General features: G+C 33.3%; 1 protein-coding gene across 7 annotated transcripts in view; it reads right to left on the bottom strand.

The window, feature by feature from the left end:
• The window catches only part of NOVA1 (NOVA alternative splicing regulator 1), a 151,553-nt gene that overhangs the window by 95,621 nt on the left and 33,902 nt on the right, over window positions 1–22,030 (bottom strand). The window lies entirely within an intron of this gene.

Below are 22,030 nucleotides of genomic sequence, written 5' to 3'. Positions count from 1 at the left end.
TTTAAAAATTGAATGTTAAGAATGATTAAAGGAAAAAGTAGAAATACAGTTATTCAATTCACAACATAACTATAAATCAGTGTTAAAACATTTATGTTGAAAATTAAACCCAAACATTGTATATGGATTTATAATATTATTTCTATAGTAATTTGCCTAAAACCGAGCAAATGCATGTAGGAAGATTCTTTTCTCTGTTTAGTTAACTTAATGATTTTGTTTTAGATGATAATTCAAAAGGGAAAAAAGTAGGTGAGATATCAGAGTTGAAGCATAGTGACAGGAAAATCTCTAAAGAAATGTAAAGAAAACTAATCTAAAATTCTGAAATACTTTATATTGAAAAAAATTTTATGAAATAACTACTCCTCAACAACCAGCAATGGTTCTTTTTCATATAATAGAGCTTTAAAAGTTATCTTATATAAATGACAAGTTTTCTTTTCAAAAGTCACATTAAGTCAGAAACTAAATACAGTGTTTGTCTTTAGTCATTACATGTCAGTGAGTTAACCAAGTGTACGATAACTTTAATTCATTAATGCAGAAAGTTACTACCACAACCTACTTTTACTAAAATAACACCTCCCTTTTTCCATGATTTGTTTTTGATGGAATCAGAAAGTCAAACTAAAAAAATTACTCTGAGAAATATCACTGAATCAAGAGGCTGGGAAGTGTTATCTTTCTAATCTTTTATCTTTAGGAACAGATACTATGCTAACATTACTCTGAAGAGGTAACTGTGTACATTTCAAAACAACCACATTTAGGTTTCTGGAATTGAGGGTGCTTTGAAGCAAAGTCCAATAAATATGACAATTAAAAAGTGCCCAATCCATGAAACTTTTCTGAATCTCAGTTACCACAACAGAATTTATTTTTGCATATACTCAGTGTAGTTAGAGATAGTTGACAATTTCCTTTCAGCTTTCTTAAGTTCTTTCTATGATAAGGTATAGAGAATGTAAATAAATATTATTTCCTTTAGGTGACAAGAGGTGGTAGAAGAAGAAAAAAGTAGTTTCCCAGCCTCTTTATTAAAAGAAGACACACACAGGGATTTCTAATCTGAGGTCCATGTATGGAATTAGGGAATCTAGGAATCTTGCAAAGTTTCACACTAAAATAAAGACATACTAGATGAGTCCAGAAGTACATTTTTCTAAGGGCAATGGGCTATAAGCTTTCATCAAGTTTCAAAAGGCTCTGTGGACTTTCCCCCAAAAAAGTTTAAGGAGCTACTGATAAATTATGTGCAGACACCCATACGAATAAGCAGCAATAATCATTTAAATTAAATGTGTAACTGTTAAACAGCTGTTTCTTCTTGTGTATAATGAATAGCAGACACAGAGATGTCCCAACAACTAAATGAAAAAACTCATATAAAGCACGTGATAATTAACCAACTATTAGTAGTCATAATTATTCAAAAGAGCTATCTCAACTAAAACTTTCTTAGAATGACCCATCTTTGTTTACTGCTACTTAACTTCGTTATATTCCTTTATTTAGCTGTATCTCCTATTTTTATTTAGCTGTGCTTTTAAAAGAGACCAGTCTCATAAGCTATATTTTCTGCATCTTTAGATAATGTAACATTTTTTAAAATGTTTAAGTACAGGCTTTGGAATAGTGCTGGATCTCTCAAAAAGCCACACTGTACTTACTTGGAACAGGTTCAGACATGGAAAACATTTGGCTTCAAATGGTCATCTAACTTCATTTCCTTTATCAGTTTCTCCTTCATTCACACAATAATATACAAGCATAAAATCTAGATTTGAAGAATCTACCAAAGGATCAAACTTTCTGAGAAAGCTATACAAGTAATACTTTTACTTTCATAAATTATTCTCCCTACTACTTTCAGTTTAGTTTTCTGAAGGTAAAAAATACAATAAACACTCATATGTACATATCCTTTAAAAAGAATCCTTGAGTTATGACATGTAAATTAGCTTTACTTTTAAAATGAATTCATAGTACTACAAATACCAAAAATAGTGTTAATAGCACTCTTCAAGATTGTGTTAACTTTTAAATACTCAACAACAAATGACACATGAACTCTTACCATGTATTAAAGAAAGCAACAGAAGGTTTGAGAATATATATTAAGTAACAGCATACAGTGCAACTATATAGTTGCTTACCAATCACTTCAAATGTAAAGGCCTTTTCTAGAGTCTTCTTATGGTACAATTTATGTTTTATGTATTCACACACTAATAAGATGTAGCAGCAAAACAAAATGGGAATAGGCTTTAAGTAGAGGCATACAAGTAAGAGAGGCATATTAAACACTCAGAACTGCAATAAAAAGGATATGAGTGGAATATGGAGTGAATGAAGGAGTCAAGAGAAGGACACTTGGCACAGGCCCAGTTATGCTAAGGAATTCTGGAATATTTTATTCTAAAGGGTGGCATTTACACAAATCACTCTAGCAACAGTACAGAAGATGAACAAGAGATACAGATGGTTCAACTAGGAAGACAACAATGGGAAAATGTAGCTAGGAATAAAAGACACATAAAAAATTAAAAAGTATACTACTTTGTAAAACATAAGAAGAGTAAAAACTATGGGGTAAATCAAAGCTATACTAAAGTTTGAATATAGAAACTAGCATTCATTCATTCATTCACTTATTCACTCAACAAAAATGTCAGTTCCCTCCTATGGGTACAGTCTTACTTCAGGCACTGGGTAAAGCACTGAACAAAGGAGCCAGTTACTTGCCCTCTCAAAGAATGTATGCTAATAGAAAAGAGATAATAAATATTAACTATTATATATATAATACAATTGTTCATGTGTAAACCAAAACAAAGCAAGTTATGGGAACAGAGATGAATATACTATTTTAACAGAGTAGTCAGAGAAAAAAACTATGGAAGTACCATTATTTGAACAAAGAATGAAATGACATGAGACCACACACTATCTGAGGTAAGAATACCATAGATGACACATAAGAGCAAAGTCTTTGGGCAGGAAGAAGTACCTGGGGTCAGATCATGTAGGTCCTTGTAGGTCCTAATAAGGACTTGGATTATTTCAAAAACTGTTAGAGAAGCCATTACAATATTTTGCCTGAGGGAGTGGTGATATAATCTGTTAAACATTTTAAAAGGATCACAACAGTTCTTTTGGTAGAACTGATGGTAGCCAGAAAGCATGGGAGTACAGTAGTCCCCCCTTATTCCTAGTTTCGCTTTCCTCAGTCTCAGTTACCCATGGTCAACTGCTGTAAGCAGATGATCCTCCTCCTGACATGTTGCGAAGGTCCACAGTAGCCTAACACTGCGTTACACTGCCTAGATCATTTATTTCATTTAATCTCATCACGTAGGCATTTTATCATCTCACATCATCACAAAAAGAAGGGTGAGGAAAGTACAATAAGATATTTAGAGAGAGAGAGAGACCACATTCACATAATATAGTATGTCATTATCACTATTCAATTTTATTACCAGTTATTTTCGTTAATCTCTTATTATGCCTACCTTATAAATTAAACTTTATCACAGATATGTATGTATAGGAAAAAACACAGTATAAATAATTTTCAGTACCATCCATGGTTTCAGGTATCCATTGGGGTCTTGGAACACACCCCCGACAGATAAGGGGGAACCAATGTACTAGCAAGACAGTAAAATTTACATAACAGAATAACAGAAAGGGAGGACTTTTCTCACAGCCAGCGATTGGCAATTAGAACCCAAGACTAGGAACAAAGAATCTTCAGTCAAGTATTTTATATTCAGAAGACAGCCTCAACAGCGAGAGCCAACTACTCCACCACAACCGAAGCATATTTACCTTCCTCAGTTTCTCTTTACCCAAGAATTGCCCACCCTCTCCCCATCTTAAGTTAATCTATCATCACAATTTGCTTCACTGACTTAATGTAGTTAAACAGTGCTATTGCCAAGGGTCCAAATCAAGCAAGAATGAATACAAAAGACTGGCAAGAAGGGAAAACTGGTACCTATCTCTCAGCTAGACTTCTGCTTGTGTTTAGACTTGCTTATCATCCATGCCCACCCCCTGCTTCTCCATGCCGATTTCAGGAAAGGGGAAAAAAGACTTAGACTTAGAAAACAGGGTAGAGAAAACTGGAGTCACTAAAGTAGCTGGACTTGAGTCTCCAGACAATAAGACCCCAGCAACCAGAGGCTGTGGGTATACTGGAGAGGTAGAAACTGAGAAAAAGTACAACAAGGCACCCAGAATTGGATGTGACACTCTATATCTCACGCCCTCAAAAAATGTCTGTACATGTGCTGTGTCAGAGAGCTAGTATTCTTCTCTTTCCCCAAAGAGGTATGAGAGCTAGTCAGTGTTAGGCAGAGGAGCAGAAACAGAAACAATGGAACAACAAAGGTGCCACTTAAGTAAGAGAGCCTTTTCCTCTTCCCTCTCTCTCCTCCAGACATCAGCACCCAGGATTCAAAACAGGCATATAAAAGAAAAGATCAGATCACTCTCCACTTACTGGAGTGAGCAGATCTTTTCCACATTCCAGTCTCCTAGAAAAGCCTAAGCAGCACTGGTAGAAGGGAAAAGTGGAGTTTTAAATAGGGCTAAAGGTTAAAATTCAAAGTAATCAGATTAAGCTGACTTTACTAGATGACAGTCAGATTAAACTGACTTTCTGAAGTTACCAGAAAGCTATGACATTTTTTTGAGATGAGTAAAGAAACAGTAAGAAGTGATCTGATCTTTCATAAACAAAGTTTATACTGGAAAAATAAAAAACATTCTGTGTTTGAATTCCTACTTAATTGTCCATCTTAATTCATGCTGTATTATGAAATGGTTAGCAACAATGAGCTGTAAATGATTTTGACTCCATCTCTCTCAAACATTCCATGAGTATCATAATGAATGCACGAATTATCTATCATAGTCTTATTTCTTACTCCTAAGAACTAGCGATTACATACCTATGGGTATTTCAAAAAAGAATTTCTTACATTTTCCCCTTATACAAAAGTTATAGAAATATTTTGAACATATATAAATAATACTAGGTCTTATTACAAATACTCACAAATAGAAGTGTACATATGTTTGTGGAGAAAGCTAGGTTGTATAGAGGCAAAAAAGTAAAATTTAAGTAAGACACCAAACTTAGAGGGTTGCAAAGTAAAGAGGCTCTAAGAAGTTAAAAAACAAGCAAGCAAGAAAAAAACAGGGTAGAAGGTTTATTGTTTTAAAGGAACAATATTGGAGTAATCTAAGATAGAATTTTAGAGAATATTCTGCTCTGACTCATAGCTTAATAATTAGGACTTTCCCCTAAACTGAACCATGCTCTTTCCAGTCATTTAATCTTTAAATTAATGTTTAATGGGAAGAATTCTCTAAAAACTTAGGTACATCTTGTTAAATAAATTAAGGTATCAGCATTTTACATGACTAAATTATACATAATCTTATCTGTATTTAAATATTACACTTTTATAGAGTACAGGATCCTTTTTCTATTGATGTAACACTGTATGTAATATTTCCATTTTACAATCATTCATATTCCATGTATATTCAACATGTTTTTTCAGTCAGTCCTCCTCAGAGACTGAACATAATGAAGAATAAGCAATGTGAGTCAAAATTACAAAACTTCTTTCTTTCTGTATGCCTTTTCTCTAGTATTTTTCATAAGACAAAAGAATAAATATTATGTTATAAGTATATTTGACAGTACAAGGAAAATCATACAAAGTCAAGTCATTCAAACCTATATGCTAATTCACTGTTAGTAAATAATGTCAGTCACACTTTTAACAAAATGCTCGAAGAAAGTTGGAAGACTGACACTATCTGACTTCAAGACTAACTACAAAGCAACAACAATCAAGACAGTGTAGTATTGGTAAAAAAACAGACAAATTGATCAGTGGAGCAGAATACAGTGCCCAGAAATAAACTCACCTAATCAAGTGACGTTTGACAAAGAAGCAAGCAAAAATCAATGAAGAAAGGATAGCCTTTTCAATAAATGGTCCTGGCATAACTAAACATCCACATGCAGAATAAAAAAAGAATCTGGACACATACAACAAACCTTTCATAAAAATTAGTTCAAAATGGATCATAGAGCAATAAAACTCCTAGAACATAACAGGAGAAAATCTAGGTGACCTTGGGACTGAAAATAACTTTAGATATGACACCAAAAACACAATCTATATAAGAAAAATTTGATCAGTTAGACTTCAGCTCTGAAAAAGCTGTAAAGAGAATGAAAACAGCCACAGATGGGAAGAAAATATTTGCAAAATATGTATCTGATAAAGAACTAGTTATTCTAAATACACAAAAAATTCTTAAAATTAAACAATTAGAAACAACTAATTAAGAAACAGGCAAAAGATATGAACAAACACCTCATCAAAAAGATAAACTAATGGCATATACCCATATGAAAAGATGCTGAATATTGTATTATATATGTATTAGCTTGTTAGGGCTGCCATAACAGTACCACAAACTGGATGGCTTAAGCAACAGAAATTGAGTTACAGTTTTGGAGGCTAGAAGTCCAAGATCAAGATGTTAGCAAGACCAGTTCCTTCTGAGGGCTGTGAGGGAAGATTCAGATTCCAGGCCTCAATTCTTGGCTTAGAGATGACAATCCTCATATTCCCATGGTATTCTCCTTGCATGCATCTCTGTGTCCAGATGCCCCCTTTTTTATAAGAACACCAGTCATATTGGATTAGGACCCACTGCAATAACCTCACTTTAACTTGATTATCTCTGTAAAACCCCTATCTCCAAATAAGGACACTTTCTGACATAGCAGGGGTTAAAGACTTCAACATTTCAATTGTAGAGGGGGCAGGATGGGGGAAAAATTCAACATACAATTGTACATCATTAGGGAGTTGCAAATTAAAACAAGATAGCATTACACACCTATTAGCATGGCTAAAATACAAAACAGTAACACCAAATGCTAACAAGGACAAATTAAATATATTCTTAACATAAGATCCAGCAATCACACTCATTGCTATTTACCCAAATGAATTGAAAACTTGTGTCCAGACAAAAACCTACACACAAATATTTACAGCTGCTTTATTCATAACTGTCAAAACTTGGAAGCAACCAAGATGTTCTTCAATAGGTTAATGAATAAACTGTGGTATATCCATATTATAGAATATTATTCAGGGATAAAAAAGAACTGAGCTACCATGCCACAAAAAAGACAGAAAGGAAACTAAAAAATGCTACTTGTAAAATGAAAAAGCCCATATGAAAGGAAACAAATTGTATGATTCCGAGTATATGACATTATGGAAAAGGCAAAACTAAAGAGACAGTGAAAAGATCAGTGATTTCCAGAGATGCATGGGGAGGGAGGCTGACAAATAGGTGGAACACAGAGGATGTTTAGGACAGTGAAACTCTTCTGCATGATAGTATAATGATGGATACATGCCATCATATTGTTGTAGACAAAGAGTGAATCTTAATGTAAACTATGAGCTTCATTTAATAACAATGAATCAATATTGGTGCAACTATAACAGTCATCCCACACTAATGCAAAGCGGTAACAGAAAAATTGAGTGCTGCAGGCAGGAGAAGTAGGGGCAAAAAGGGTATACGGCAACTCTCAGGACTTTCTACTGAAAGTTCCAGTAAATGTCTAAAACTGCTCTTAAAAATTGAAAAAAGAAACTGGTTGTTGTATTAAGAAGGTCAAGAAAAGTCTTAGGATAATTATATGGAAATAGAGGCCCCAAAAATCTAAATGCAAATGGTGACAATATTATTTTTTCAGCAACAGTCATGAAGACAAACTATGGAAAAGAGATATTTTATCTGACTTTTAAATATGGTGACCTGAATCAATGCATGTAGAGAAACAATGGTAACATTGTTATAATGGCTGGTATGCAAATGAGTTTATGAAGGTAAAACTTTTTTGTTCATTTTCCACTGATATTCTTTCATAAACTTCTTTTATCATCTTACCAAAAAATATTTTCAATTTAAAGCTTCTTTCTCCAGCTACTTGCCCTTTAATAGGAACATAGTGAAGAAACCTAGTATTTCACATATTCAAAATAAATAAATCTAAGTATACAACTACTCAAATTTGCTTTCATCACATGCAAGTAATAGTTCCAGTTTCTAGGATCACAGTGCATATTAAGCTATATGTTTATAAAGGCAACTCATGCCATAAAACTCAATAAAATTGTCACCTATGTATACAGAAAAGCTACAACTGGGAAACAAGGTTTAAGCAGGCCAAGCCATTTTGTTAGGTTTAACGTGTTATTTTAATTGCAGAAACCTAGATAATGCCATGGATATAACAGTATCAAAAATTTGAGGTTATGTTGTTTTTTTTCTTTTGAGGTTATGTTTTTTAAAATATTCATGCTGTACTTAATCATTCTAAAATCCCCTAGACTGCCTGATATCAGAATAGAACTAGGTAATATTGTTTCAGCAAAGTGAAAAATAAAATTTATGACTAAAAGAACTCAAGGATAAGTTTTCCTTCCCTGCATGTATAGGAAGTAAGAAATTTAAAATTAACTATAGGATGAATTTTTACCAAAAGAGGGAAATAGTTTTCTATCCTTCAAAGTTAAAAATAAAGTGGTTATTTTCTAGAGTGTGTAGATCTATAGATCTATCCATACCAGTGCAATCATTTGTCTATTTTCTAATATTCTTCAGTAACATGAGACCCTAATGCATCTTTCCTAAAAGGAAAAATAACAATCAATTTTAGAGAAACATAGAATATTCTAAAAGCATAATTAGACAGATAAAGTTTGATCTGGAATCTACCAATCTTTATCTTACTCTCATCATTTATTATATATTCTACTGGTTACTGCAACTCTGGGAAGGAGACTGTATATCCATTTTTTTAAATAAAGGATAGTGGTAAATTTCAGTATCATTTTTTTATGCTGTAGAGAAGTTTATATTTGAGGCTTTCTTATTATCAATTGCTGTTGAAATTTCCAAATCTAAATATCCATGAATGATATTCAAGAAAGATCATACACCAAATTTATACTGATTACACAAAAAATATACTTTATCATGACTTTATCATGATTCATCTAAGGCCATCTCCCCACTTGATGAATGAATTATTACATTTTCTTCGGTCCCAAAGGTACAGAAATGTAATGTTGGAATAATTCACTGTGATAATTTAGTAAAATAAACTCTTTATTGAATAAGGAATTATAAATTTACTGTTTATGCTATGTAAAGACAGAGGCAGAGATTGTCAAAGTGGTGTTCTGTTATTTCCTCAGGCTTTTTGGACATAAAAATCAAGTAAAAGCAGTCCTTCTCTATTTTATACAAAAATTAGATTAAGGGATGAAAGTGCCTAATTTCTATTAGTACAACATGGTAGTTGTGAGGACAGTCTTTGGGGGGAGGTTGTGAGCCAATACCATCTCTGCCTTTAAGTTTATAGGAAAAAAATACATATTTACAAATATTTCCATATGTACATATTTATATATGTATATATGCATATTTACACACCCATGTAAGTATAATTAATGTTTATATATACTTAATACTCATGTACATACACTTACACATACATATATACATACCACACACATACATACACATCTTGGGCAAATCAGTTAATCTCTTGTGCCACCTTTTTCTTACAGGACTATTGCATAAACTGATTGACTATATGGAAGCCAAGTTATAACTGTCCTGGTTCATAGTAAGCACCATACAGCTATTAGCTATTATTATTATCACTGCTGCTACTATTACTAATGTGAGGTTTAATATACCAATATATTTCTAACGTCCTTAAGAATATGATTTCCACATCACTTGAACAAGCTGAGTAAGTTTGAAGACAGCTGTGACTGAAATAGAAAACAAGCATGGAATTTTGAAATATACTTAGGATTTTTGGAAGGAGTAGAGGAAGACCTGAGAGTAGGGAATATCTCTTTCACAAATACTCTGAACTCTCTTGAATTTAAATCTATTTGTGTATTATATGAGATTCATGAATAGAGATAATAGAAGTGCATCCTATCCCAACATTTCTCTATTCTTTAACAGCAGTAGCTGACACAGAAGAATAATTTCCTGCTTCACGGTGCTGACAGTACATTGCCTAGATTCAGAAATTATATCCTCAGCAGGAAGGCAGGTTTCTGTCTACATTGAAATAAAAGGAAAGAAAAATTACACAAAGTAGAAATGATTTACTATTATATAAGAGAAAAATCAAATTGTATTGAATAGAAATCATTTTTAAATAGTGACACTCTAAGCAGAATTAAGTTTATTTTAAATTTCAAGTGCTTGGCCATAACATTTTTTTTAAATAAATAAAATTTTCATTTATAATATTTAACTCTTACAAACAAATGGATTTCCACTCTTCCTGGAATTTTTAAACAAAGGAACTTTGCTTAATTTTTAAAAGGAAAAATTTTAATAAAATCAACTAAAACATGTTAGTCCTCTGGATTTTTTTAGTTACACCTAGTGTGTAAAACACTGTGTCCTAGTTCAGAATGTAAATGTTATTTTTAAAAAACAAAATTAGAAGAATGATGGTAATAATCATTTATATTAAATTTCTAAGTTACCAGAAAAAATACTCTTCACTCAATAAGTAATAATATCTGTATGTGTGTTTGTACGTGTGTGTACTCAGTATATTTATAAGCTACTAGGTTTTCCTCTAGTTATATGAAAATCTAGTGACTGCCTTATTTAAAATGATTTTTAAAGATGATGTTAGTTTTAGTAACTCTGAACACCATGAATAAGTACAGTAGACATTTTGGTTTATAATAATAAAGTTCCAAACTCAGATTTTAGAAGTTCACACATTAAAATCTTTCTACCATTTACTAGTCATGTGGTACTGGGCAAATTACTTACATTTTGTTCCCTTACCTGCAAAATGGGGATAATAACAGCATCTTTCTAATGGGATGTTTGAAGATTAAATGGAAATCTACATTCAAACATTAGAACATGTCAAGCACACAGTAAAGCACTACATAAATGCTAGTTTTATTACTATTATTATTATTATTATTATTATTATTATTATTATATGGCAGGTTGAGCACAATCCCTTCTGAAACTCCACTAAAATTTTAAAGGTACAAAACCAAAAGAAAAAGAAAAATGCAGACAAGAAATCCAACATGGTTCTAGAAATTGAAAAACTCAGGCAGAAGATTAGTGACTGATTCAGAACAGCGGAGGAAGCTGAAAACTAAGCGGCAGAAAAGGAGGACAAGGTAAGAATCAAGATAATTTGCCTAAATGGAACCCCAGAAGGTAGGGGTAATGCTAGCATTTGAATGCTGAGGAATTCTCTGAAAGTCTATATAGCGCACAGTTCCACACACAGGTTAACTACCCCATCCATATGTCTTCTTTCACCTTTAGCAGTTCATAGTGTTGCATATCTTGAACCTGACTCAGAACTCTACAACATAGTTACAAATAAAATAACAAGGAAGAACTGGATCCAGACTGGTGCCTAAGTGTTGGCAGCTATCCAGAAAGAATATTTGAAAATTCACTGAAGAACTTTAAGACCCCAGAGAATAAACATAGATACCACAATCCAGGACTCCCAAAAGAAATTCTGGCTATTTGATCATCTAGGCAACAATTCTTGCCTCCCAGACACAGCTTCCAAACAAATCTGTAGCATCTCAGTAATTCAAGGCTTTCAAAAAAGCCTCCAGCATGAACCAAAATAAACAAACACAAAAAAGTACTCAGAGGAATAATACAATTGTAAAGCAGAAGAAACCTTTAAAAAAAAACTTTTACATTGTTACAATCCTCAAAGACATAAGAAATGACAATTACAGCCAAAAATAACAAAAATGTGCTATGTAAAGAAAAAAAATCAGAAAAACAGTAACAATTTTTAGAAAATAAAAATAGCTAAACCAAAACATTCAGTGAGAAAGTCCAGTAAAATATGTCCTAATAAGTAAAATACAAGATACAGTGAAAAGTAAAAAAAGTAAGAATATTAGAGGACATAGAGATCAATATATACCCTATGATCAGAGATAAAAGAGAAAATTGAGAGAACAGGATGGGAGCAACGCTTCCTAAGTCTGAAAAAATACATATTTTATAGCCCAAAATTTATACGTAAGTTAATATTCAATCAAATACAAAGCTGGGATGAAGATATTTTCAGGTAGGCAAACTTCTCTTTTATCAGAAAGCAGCTGAAAAATACATTTTTGTAAAACAAAAGAGGAAATGGGGAGTGTGGGATTCAAGAAATAAGGATCTAGCACTGGAAAATAGCCAGGGGAAATCCCAAGATGTCCACTAGGTACCAGGTATAGAAAGCAACCAATCTAGAATGTAGACTGGACTGTTACGGAAATATCTGTACAAAAAAGACAAGTATGATACAGTGTTTCAAACCATGTTTGAATATTTAGACATTTATTAATATGCATGTAACATCAGTTGAAATGTTTAGGGAAAAAACCCAGCAGATACTTAAAAAATAAGCAAATAAAAATGAACTAATTACTAACTCCAGAAAAAAGAAAAGCTGTAGGAGAAAGGAAACAATCATTAATACATCATTTTGTTCAAAAGGAACAAAGTTTATAATAGTGCAGATTTAATGAAAAATTACTGGATAAGTTGAAAAACTGGAGTGATTATTGTACAAGTGTGTTGAGAGAGTGAGATGATATAATAATAGTAAATCCCCAGCAATAAAATGGGAAGCAAATTGTTAGAGAATTAATAAATCAATAAACAGTTATAGTGTTATTTAAAAATATGGAAATGCCACTAAGAGACAGCTCCAAGAATACAAAGTGACCACCTCTGGGGGGCAGGGCTGTGGAGGATGGCAAGAAGTGAAATGGGAGTATTTCATTTGGTTAAGTCTTTTAATACTATTTTACTTTTTAATTCTGTGGATATATTATTTAAATTTAAAAAATTAACTTAAGAGAGTAAATTAGATAAATTTCCTATTTACAATGTGAAATAATATATTACTAATCAACTTCTAAACTGTAATACAGTAAATAATATTCAACTATCCAGCATTAGCATTGTTTCACATAAGAAAATATGGATATGAATTGAAGATTATACCTTCAAAGTGAAACAACTTTCTTTTTTCTTACCAATTTTTAAAACATTATATAAAAAACTTGACCACACACATCCTTGAGTGATTATCATTCTTTACCTTTTTGATGATGATGTGTTATAACTGTGCATAGCAATTATAATACTTGCATCGAAACCTCTGGGGTCTGTAGAATATTCTATCTGACATCAGCCCCCAGGTCTGTCTTTATGATGTCAAAAAACAATAAAAAGAAAAGCAAAAAATAGAATGACCTGATGTACAAAGGATTTTAGTTAATAAAACTGATTAGAACTTTAAAAAATACTTAGAATACAATAATCAAGTTAACATACAAATTAGCAACCACATTGTGCTTACTGTGTGACACTGTCCTAAGCACTTTTCATATACATTTCAATGTGAGGTCGGATCTATTATTTTCTCCATTTTTCAGATGAGAAAATGAAGGCACAGAGTGGCAAAGTGATTTGAGGAGTTAGTTGAGTAAATGAGTTGAGATTTAAACCTAAGCAATTTGATTCCAGAGCCTGTGATCTTTACTGCTATGTTCCATCTAGTATTATAAATCTACTAAACACAAAATATTCTCTTTGAATATTTGAAAAACATTTAAGAATCTTTCAGAGTCTGAATAACAATAACAACAAATTATTATTATGAATGTAGTAGAAATATATAAAAGTGCGTTTAAAAATCAATAGAATGCCAAGGTCAAAAGACACTTATCTTATACTTAAAATTTCTCCCACAAAAAAATTATAAATTAACAAAACAGTATATAAGCCTCATGTATAAACTAAATATTTTCATGCATGGTTTATCTACTTACATTTTTCCCTCTAAAAACATTAATACCACTATGATTCTATTAATTTATAAAGTCAGTTAAATATAAGCAGCGTTAACACAGAGGAACAAAACAAAGGCAAAGAGCGGCAAGGTGACTTGAGGAGTTAGTAAGTGAATGAACTGAGATTTACATCCTGGAAATTTGATTCCAGAAGCTGTCGACTTCACTGTGAAATAATCAAAATATGAAAAACTTACTAAATTCACTAATCCAATACAATAATATCCTGCATTGGTTCTAAGACACATTATTCTTCCCCATCTTTTTCTCTTTTGGTCAAGTAACGGAGGCTCTTACAAACAATGGTACTTCAGATTAATGAAATATGGTAACAGTTACATAGTACTTGCAATGTATTAGGCACTATTCCAATTGCTTTATATATGTTTACTAATTTAATCCTTACAACAAATCTGTGAGTTAGTTACCATTACTATCCCTGTTTTACACGTGAGAATACTAAAACACAGACTAAGTAAATTGCTGGAGTTCATGCAGCTAGTGAATGGAAGAGCAAGGATTCCAACTTCAGCAGGAGTCCAGTTTCCAGAGACTAAGTTCTTAAATATTATGCAGTATTGTCACATCACTACACAGAATGTCTCTTTCTCTGAGGCCTGCTAACTACTAATGATTTTTTCTTCCTTGAAACTGCAACTGCTTTTAGCTAGAGCACTTTTTGTAAATGGAACCTACTGTTTCTTTCGTTGTATAAGAAAGAATAAAGAGTAAAATTAAAAGAAGAGCTACTTGGTGGCCAGTGAACAGGGGAACATACATAGGATAATTAGAATTCGTCTTCAGTTCCCTGCTCAGATGCTTCTCACCCCTTCTCTTATAATTCCCTAGATATATATACCCTCAATATACTTTCAGTTCTGCAGAAGGTGTTTAAGCAGTGAACTGGCATACATGCAATGGACAATAATTTATCCTTAAAAACAAAAGTTTCAAAATTTTCCACTTAGACAATTCCAAATTCAGGCCTAAAGAAATTATGTACAATGGTAACTTTAATCAATAAATAGTGCTGAAAGAAGAAATGCCAAACAATTCTGATTACAATTACCTTTATAGTAACTTATATATGAATCCAAGTCATTCTTTGGTAAATAAGGAGAATCTCATACACTGATAAATAAGATAAAAATAAAGAACCCATTGTTTGCATAATTTTATAACCACACCCAGCTTCACATTGCAACAAAAGGCTTAGTTTGTATTTTGATAAAGTTTTTACATACACCATCACTCAGAACTCTTTCGATAGGTACTACCATATCTATTTTTATACAGGGAAATCATAAAACAGATCAAGCAACTTGCCCCAAAATAATAGTTGGCAAATGACAAAACAAAAATTCAAACTCAGTTCTGCATTACTTCAAATCCTCTGCTCTTTCATATACTAAATAGGATACATTAGTAAATGAGTAAAAATTGTAACAAAGTTGACAGTAAGCAAGCCATTTAATCTATAATATATAAATATGGTACATTAATGTGCAATTTGTATTTGTATAAAATGCCTTAAATCTTTTGAAAAAATTAAAAGTCATAACACATCATAACAAGTCATAATTTTTTTGAAAATCCTCACAGTGAAATTTACTTGAAGGTACCTGTATTTCACATGAAATATGTAAGCTGATTTAAGGCAGGGACTGTGTTTTCTTCATCAGAGTATTTGTTTTTTAAGTCAAGTCTTTAAGTACTATCTTGCCAAGGGATTTCAGCATGACCAAAGAAATGACAGTAGAACATTCTTGGGGTGAAAGGGTTATACCCAACTTTATTTCCACAGTGGCAGGTCAATCACTAAAATCCTGTTCACTCAGAGCGAGTCTGTATGCAGCAAGCCGGTCTCTGCCTCTGGGTCCCTTGGCCTCCACAGCCGTCCTCTGGGGCCTGTGTCCTTGGTGCTCCCACCACTCCAGCCTCTGCTCTGATCCTGCAGTCTTGCAGCAGGACCACCATGTTGCCCAGAGCACTGGGTGGAGCTCTTTATATAGAGTCAATAGAAATGTGTTGCCCACATGTGTGTAGTAAACTAGCCGACCAGGGCCAGGTGAGAATCCTGGCCACAGGAACCTTCATTTTATCCACAAGTACTATACCTGAATTTTAAATTCACTTACGGAAATTTTCTAAAATATATAAACATATCCCTAACTTCTTAAAACATAAAAAATAAAGTGTTTTGTGATGTATCAGGGTCATCATAGTGAGCATAGTTAATTATATTGTGTTGGCAAGGCAGCTACAGGTGTACACAATAAGAGAAAAAACTTAAGAACTATTGAAATCAATAGGAGTCCCATAACTTGTTAAGAATATTCACATGCAGGAATATTCACTTTTGTCATTGGTCTCTCTCTGTCTCAAAAAAACCCACAATAAGCTGTTTGGCTTTGTTCTCCATCTATACTCACTATACCTAGACTCTTACACGTCTGCAAGAACAAAATATAATCCTTTTTAACATCCAGATAGCTAACTGACCTCTCCTCTACCCCCAAAATAAAAGATGTGGAACTATTCTGTGACTGCCTGTGGATGAACTGAAGGTTCCTGTGGCCAGGATTCTCACCTGGCCCTGGTTGGCTAGCTCACTGCACATGTGTGGGCAATATGTCATTAGTGACTCTATATAAAGAGCTCTGCCCAGTGCTCTGGGCAACATGGTGGCACAGATTCAAGGCTGCAGGACAGCAGTGAGGAGACTGGAGAGGTGGCAGCACCAAGGACAGAGACTGAAATGGCTGTGGGGGTAGAGAGTCCCAGAAGCAGAGGCACACTTAACATCCAAAATATATAAAAAACTCACATGCCTCAACACCCAAAAAGCAAATAACCCTATTAAAAAATGGGCGGAGGATATGAAGAGACAATTCTCCAAAGAAGAAATTCAGATGATCAACAGGCACATGAAAAGATGCTACACATCAGGGAAATGCAAATAAAAACCACAATGAAATATCACCTATCACCTCACAACAGTCAGGGTGGCCAGCATTGAAAAGACTAAGAACAACGAATGCTAGCGAGAATACGGAGAAAGGGGAACCCTCTTACACTGCTGGTGGGAATGTAAGCTAGTTCAACCATTGTGAAAAGAAGCATGGAGGTTCCTCAAAAAACTAAAAATAAAAAAAACATTTGACCCAGGAATTCCACTCCTAGGAATTTACCCAAAGTAAACAAGTTCTCAGATTCAAAAAGACATATGCACCCCTATGTTTATCGCAGCACTATTTACAATAGCCAAGATATGGAAGCAACCTAAGTGTCCATCATTAGATGAATGGATAAAGCAGAAGTGGTACATATACACAATGGAATATTACTCAGCCATAAGAAAGAAACAAATCCTATCATTTGCAAACAACATGGATGGAGCTGGAGGATATTATGCTCAGTGAAATAAGCCAGATGGAGAAAGACAAGTGCCAAGTGATTTCCCTCATTTGTGGAGTATAACAATGAAGCAAAACTGAAGGAACAAAACAGCAGCAGACTCACAGACTCCGAGAAGGGACTAGTGGTTACCAAAGGGGAGGGTAGATGGGGAGGGAGGAAAAGGGGTATTGAGGGGTATTATGATTGGCACACATGGTATGGGGTGATCATGGGGAAGACAGTGTAGCACAGAGAAGGCAAATAGTGACTCTGTGGCATCTTACTACACTGATGGACATTGATTGCAATGGCGTATGGGGGGGAGACTCAATAATATGGGTGAATGTAGGAACCACATTGTTTTTTCACATGAAACCTTCATAAGAGTGTATGTCAATAATACCTTAATAAAAAAAAAATCATGGAAGGAAGGAAGGGAGGGAGGGAGGGAGAAAGGAGGGAACAAAGGAAGGAAGGAAGGAAGGAAGGAAGGAAGGAAGGAAGGAAGGAAGGAAGGAAGGAAGGAAGGAAGGAAGGAAGGAAGGAAGGAAGGAAGGAAGGAAGGAAGGAAGGGAGAAAGAAAGAAAGAGAGAGAGAGAGAGAGAAAGAAAGAGAGAGAGAGAGAGAGAGAGAAAGAAAGAAAGAGAAAGAAAGAAAGAAAGAAAGAAAGAAAGAAAGAAAGAAAGAAAGAAAGAAAGAAAGAAAGAAAGAAAGAAAGAAAGAAAGAGCCCTATTTCTAAAGTTATTGGGCAGACTAAATGATATATACACAGTGTGTTGTATATGGCCTTGGAAATAGTAGATGCTCAATAAATGTTAGTTATTATTATTACTATGATTTTGCTACATAGTCTCCCTTATCATCTCTATCTCACCTCTTAGCTATTAATGAACTCAATCCCATAATATGACCAAGGCTATGGAAGCAAAAATTGTAAAACTGGAAGTAAAATAATAGATAAAGAAGAACAGGATCACCATAGTCTTGTCTTCTTCCTTATTTTATATTTCTAATTGACACACAGAAATATAACTTACTGTGTTAGAGCAAAGCAAAAATAATAAATCCATTTACACAGTTTTAAAAAGACTAAATGCTGTTTTTTTTAAATCTTCCCTAAGAGACCAATCCTTAGGCAAGAATCCTAGTTTTTTTTTCCCTTTCCCAAACCAGAACCTGAGGCTATATCTTCAACAGTACATAGAAGTACTTCTCACATAGGATGAGCTCAATGAATATCTGAAAAATGAAAAAAAAGAATCTATTTAATTTCCTATAAAAACACTTGCCTTCAAATAAACTTATTTTTCTAAATAAACGTCAAAAAAAGATGACAAGTTAAAATCCAAAACTTGATTTAAATTTTAAAATATTTAAAAATAGTATGTAGTTTGATCAATTTTGAGTGTAATTTATAAAAAATGCCTTCGGAAAAAAATCATTTTTAGTTTCTCTTATATGTATTATCCTATGACATTCACACATCTTGCTTGATGTAAACAGTTTGGTAGTAGTTAGAGGAACCCAATCTGGAGAACTGTTTTAAGATCACTTCTATTTTGTATGTGGGTCTTCTATACCTGTCTCATTTACACTCTTTTGCTTCATTAACTTTCCATTTTCTCAAATCTATTATATCTGAAGTAGTTATCTCAAAATGCCAAACATCTGATAACATTTTAAAGGTTTTTTTCTTAAGATGAATTATGCATTTTTAATAGTTTTCCATTTACGTGATCAGTAAAGCTCTCTGCACTACGGTATCTTTGCTGAGAAAAGCCTAACAAATAATATGTTTATTTCTGCCTGTATTTGAAACATCTGAAGTGTTTCTTGATATTTAACAATGTGATATATTTGAACCCAACAAAAATAATGTTAGAACTGCTCAAGAAGAAGGTCAAAGAAAAAGTGGCAATAAAGAAGGAACTGCTGGATTTTGGAAAAAGACAGATAATATTGAGATAACAGGAGAGATTAAGGGAAAATAGAAAAGATTCCTTTTTTTTTCAAGGAATTCCAGTGGCTTTACTCCCTGTTTCTGACACATATTGTTAATTACTACATACAATGTGGTAACTGTTATATCTTTTCTCTCTCAGAACTACTTACAAACAGTAATTCAGGACTTCATTTCTTTGTATCTACCATTACTGTGTAACAAAACAAATGCTATTTGGAAGAAGTATTTGTAGACGAAGAATCTAAACCCAGGTAGAGGCAGTGCTACACAACGTACAGCATGGACTCTGGAGTCAGGCAGACCTATGCACAGATAAATCATCTTCAGTTTTACCAGCTGCCTGACTTTAGGTCACGTTACCTCATTTCTGAAATGGTTATAATACATGTACAGACTTCCCAGAGGGTTGCTGGGGGAAATAGGTGTGGTGTTTTGTTAAAGAAAAAGAAATCAGAGCATACCTTTATGTTTGGCAATATAGTAATATAGATAACCAGACCAAACTTTCTGCCTGAAAGATCTAAATATATTGGAAAAAATTTTAACATATTCTTCAGTGGTATTTGTTAGCTGGCAAGAAAGTAATAAATACTCAAGTTAAGACCTAAATAAATCTAGGAGCCCAGAGGAATAAGTAGAGTATTTAAGAAAGCATTTACTTTGAAGACATTTGACAAACCAAGCAATATGAACTTCTCTTTTTATCTTCCTGACTGAGGATTTGGATAAAAAGCACAGTGTGTGTCCAAGGTGGGCAGCCTAGTAAGAGAGTCCCCACTAATACTGACACCACTGAGCCATGCCTTTATCTTAAGAGTGAAAAAAAAAAACATCCTCTCTGACAATTCCCAAAATGTACACACTTGGAATACAGGGGGTATCTCTGTGAATTCATTACTACAAGCCCACCTTCAAGCAGGTTTTCAGCCTGAACTCAGTACCTCAACGGTGCAAATAACCATGAGCCAACAATTCAGTGTTACAAACAGGAGTGACCACAGGCACATTACTAAACATAAAGCCAGCCTGAAGAAAACCACCTTTATCCCAGGTTTCAAAAAATCCCCTGAGGTAAGTTGCTAAGAAAAATTAACAACAACAGAAAGTGCAGGAAACACGAGGCAAGGCTGCACAAGTAAGCAGCAGCAGGAATGCAAGCAGGTGCAAGGCCCAGAACTCAAACTGAGTGGACTTAATATGTTTCAAGATATAAAGTGTCTTGAAAACATAAGAGCGATCTGAAAAAGAATCACAGTACTTCTAGAAATGAGAAATAACTGAAGTTAAAGAACATAGCAAAGTATCTTGCATTCAGTACATTTTAATCACTTCCTCCACGTTTACCACTCCAAAACACAAACATTTTGGTTAAAGGGGGAGTACCAAACCTGAATTATTTAAAAGCCTGAATTATATATAGTATGCATGAGTTAAGTTTATTAAATCATATTTACTGACAACAAACCAGATGATTAAAATATTAACAAAGACAAAGAAGTGGATAAGAATGATATATTTGAATGTTAGAGAATGTTTCCAATGTAATTTTTAAAAATTGTTTTAGTTGAACTCCTATTTGCTTTCTTTATCTAGAAAATTCTGTTTATCATGGAAAACAACTGGATAAATCTCAGATATACAGAGACAAATTATGAGAAAGTTTCAAGTAGTAAAACTGAAGATGTAAAACTTAACTGTTATTAATGACAAGTAATCACCCCCAATTTCTACCACTGAATACTTGAGATCATAGAGTAAAGCAATTTCCTAGTTGAATAGAATTAGTCCCAAATTGTTTCAAATCTACTTATTCTTCAAATAGTATACTATTTTCTTTGTGTTGATCTTACTCTTTCAGTATCATAAATGAAACAAGCCCAAATAATTCTGAAGGTCTGATTATATACATACTTAAAAAAGAATCCAGTGTTTTTGCTATTTAATGTTGACTCTATACTTTCCATTCTTGTTTTTTACCTTAACAGATCTGCAGAAATGTCAGAAAGGACAACAGGAGGAAATACTTTTCTTTCTCATTGAAATAAAGATACAGATTACTAAATAATTTTTTTAAAACTCAATTGACTAAAATAATCCATCTTCAATCACTGTGGTTATAACACTGAAAATCTGTCACTGACAAATTGCAGCTGTCAAGATGAAGTATCATCAAAATAGATAAGTAGAAAACAAAAAGCACCATCTATTATCATTATAATACAAATGTGTGAGCATTTAACACCAGTATATAAAAGTTCCTGATGCTTTTTTTTGCTAAATAACACATAAAGGTAAACTATTCCAGTACCACCTCCTGAATCACCTCTTTATAAACTGTTTAAGAAGCAATGTTACGATACTGTGAGGTGCTAAAACTGAACCCTCCCATAAGTTTTATATTAACAAAGTTTTGTATTATCAAAAAAATTCCACTTTCTGTAAAGTTTTATATTATGCAGACACTTCACCTTTTTAAAGTATTCCAAAACAGTATTTAAGTTCAATTTATTACATTTATATTCCCCGTTTAATCTTCCCAAATTCTGTGAAATGCTTCTTTTCATAGATTATATAAATATGCCTAACAGAAGTATTTCTTCCTGGCTTAATCTACTATCCACATACATGCAGAACTGGATGGGTCAA

This window comes from Manis javanica, chromosome 8 (assembly GCF_040802235.1).
Source record: "Manis javanica isolate MJ-LG chromosome 8, MJ_LKY, whole genome shotgun sequence".
Classification (NCBI taxonomy): domain Eukaryota; kingdom Metazoa; phylum Chordata; class Mammalia; order Pholidota; family Manidae; genus Manis; species Manis javanica.
This window is presented reverse-complemented; position numbering and strand designations above follow the sequence as displayed.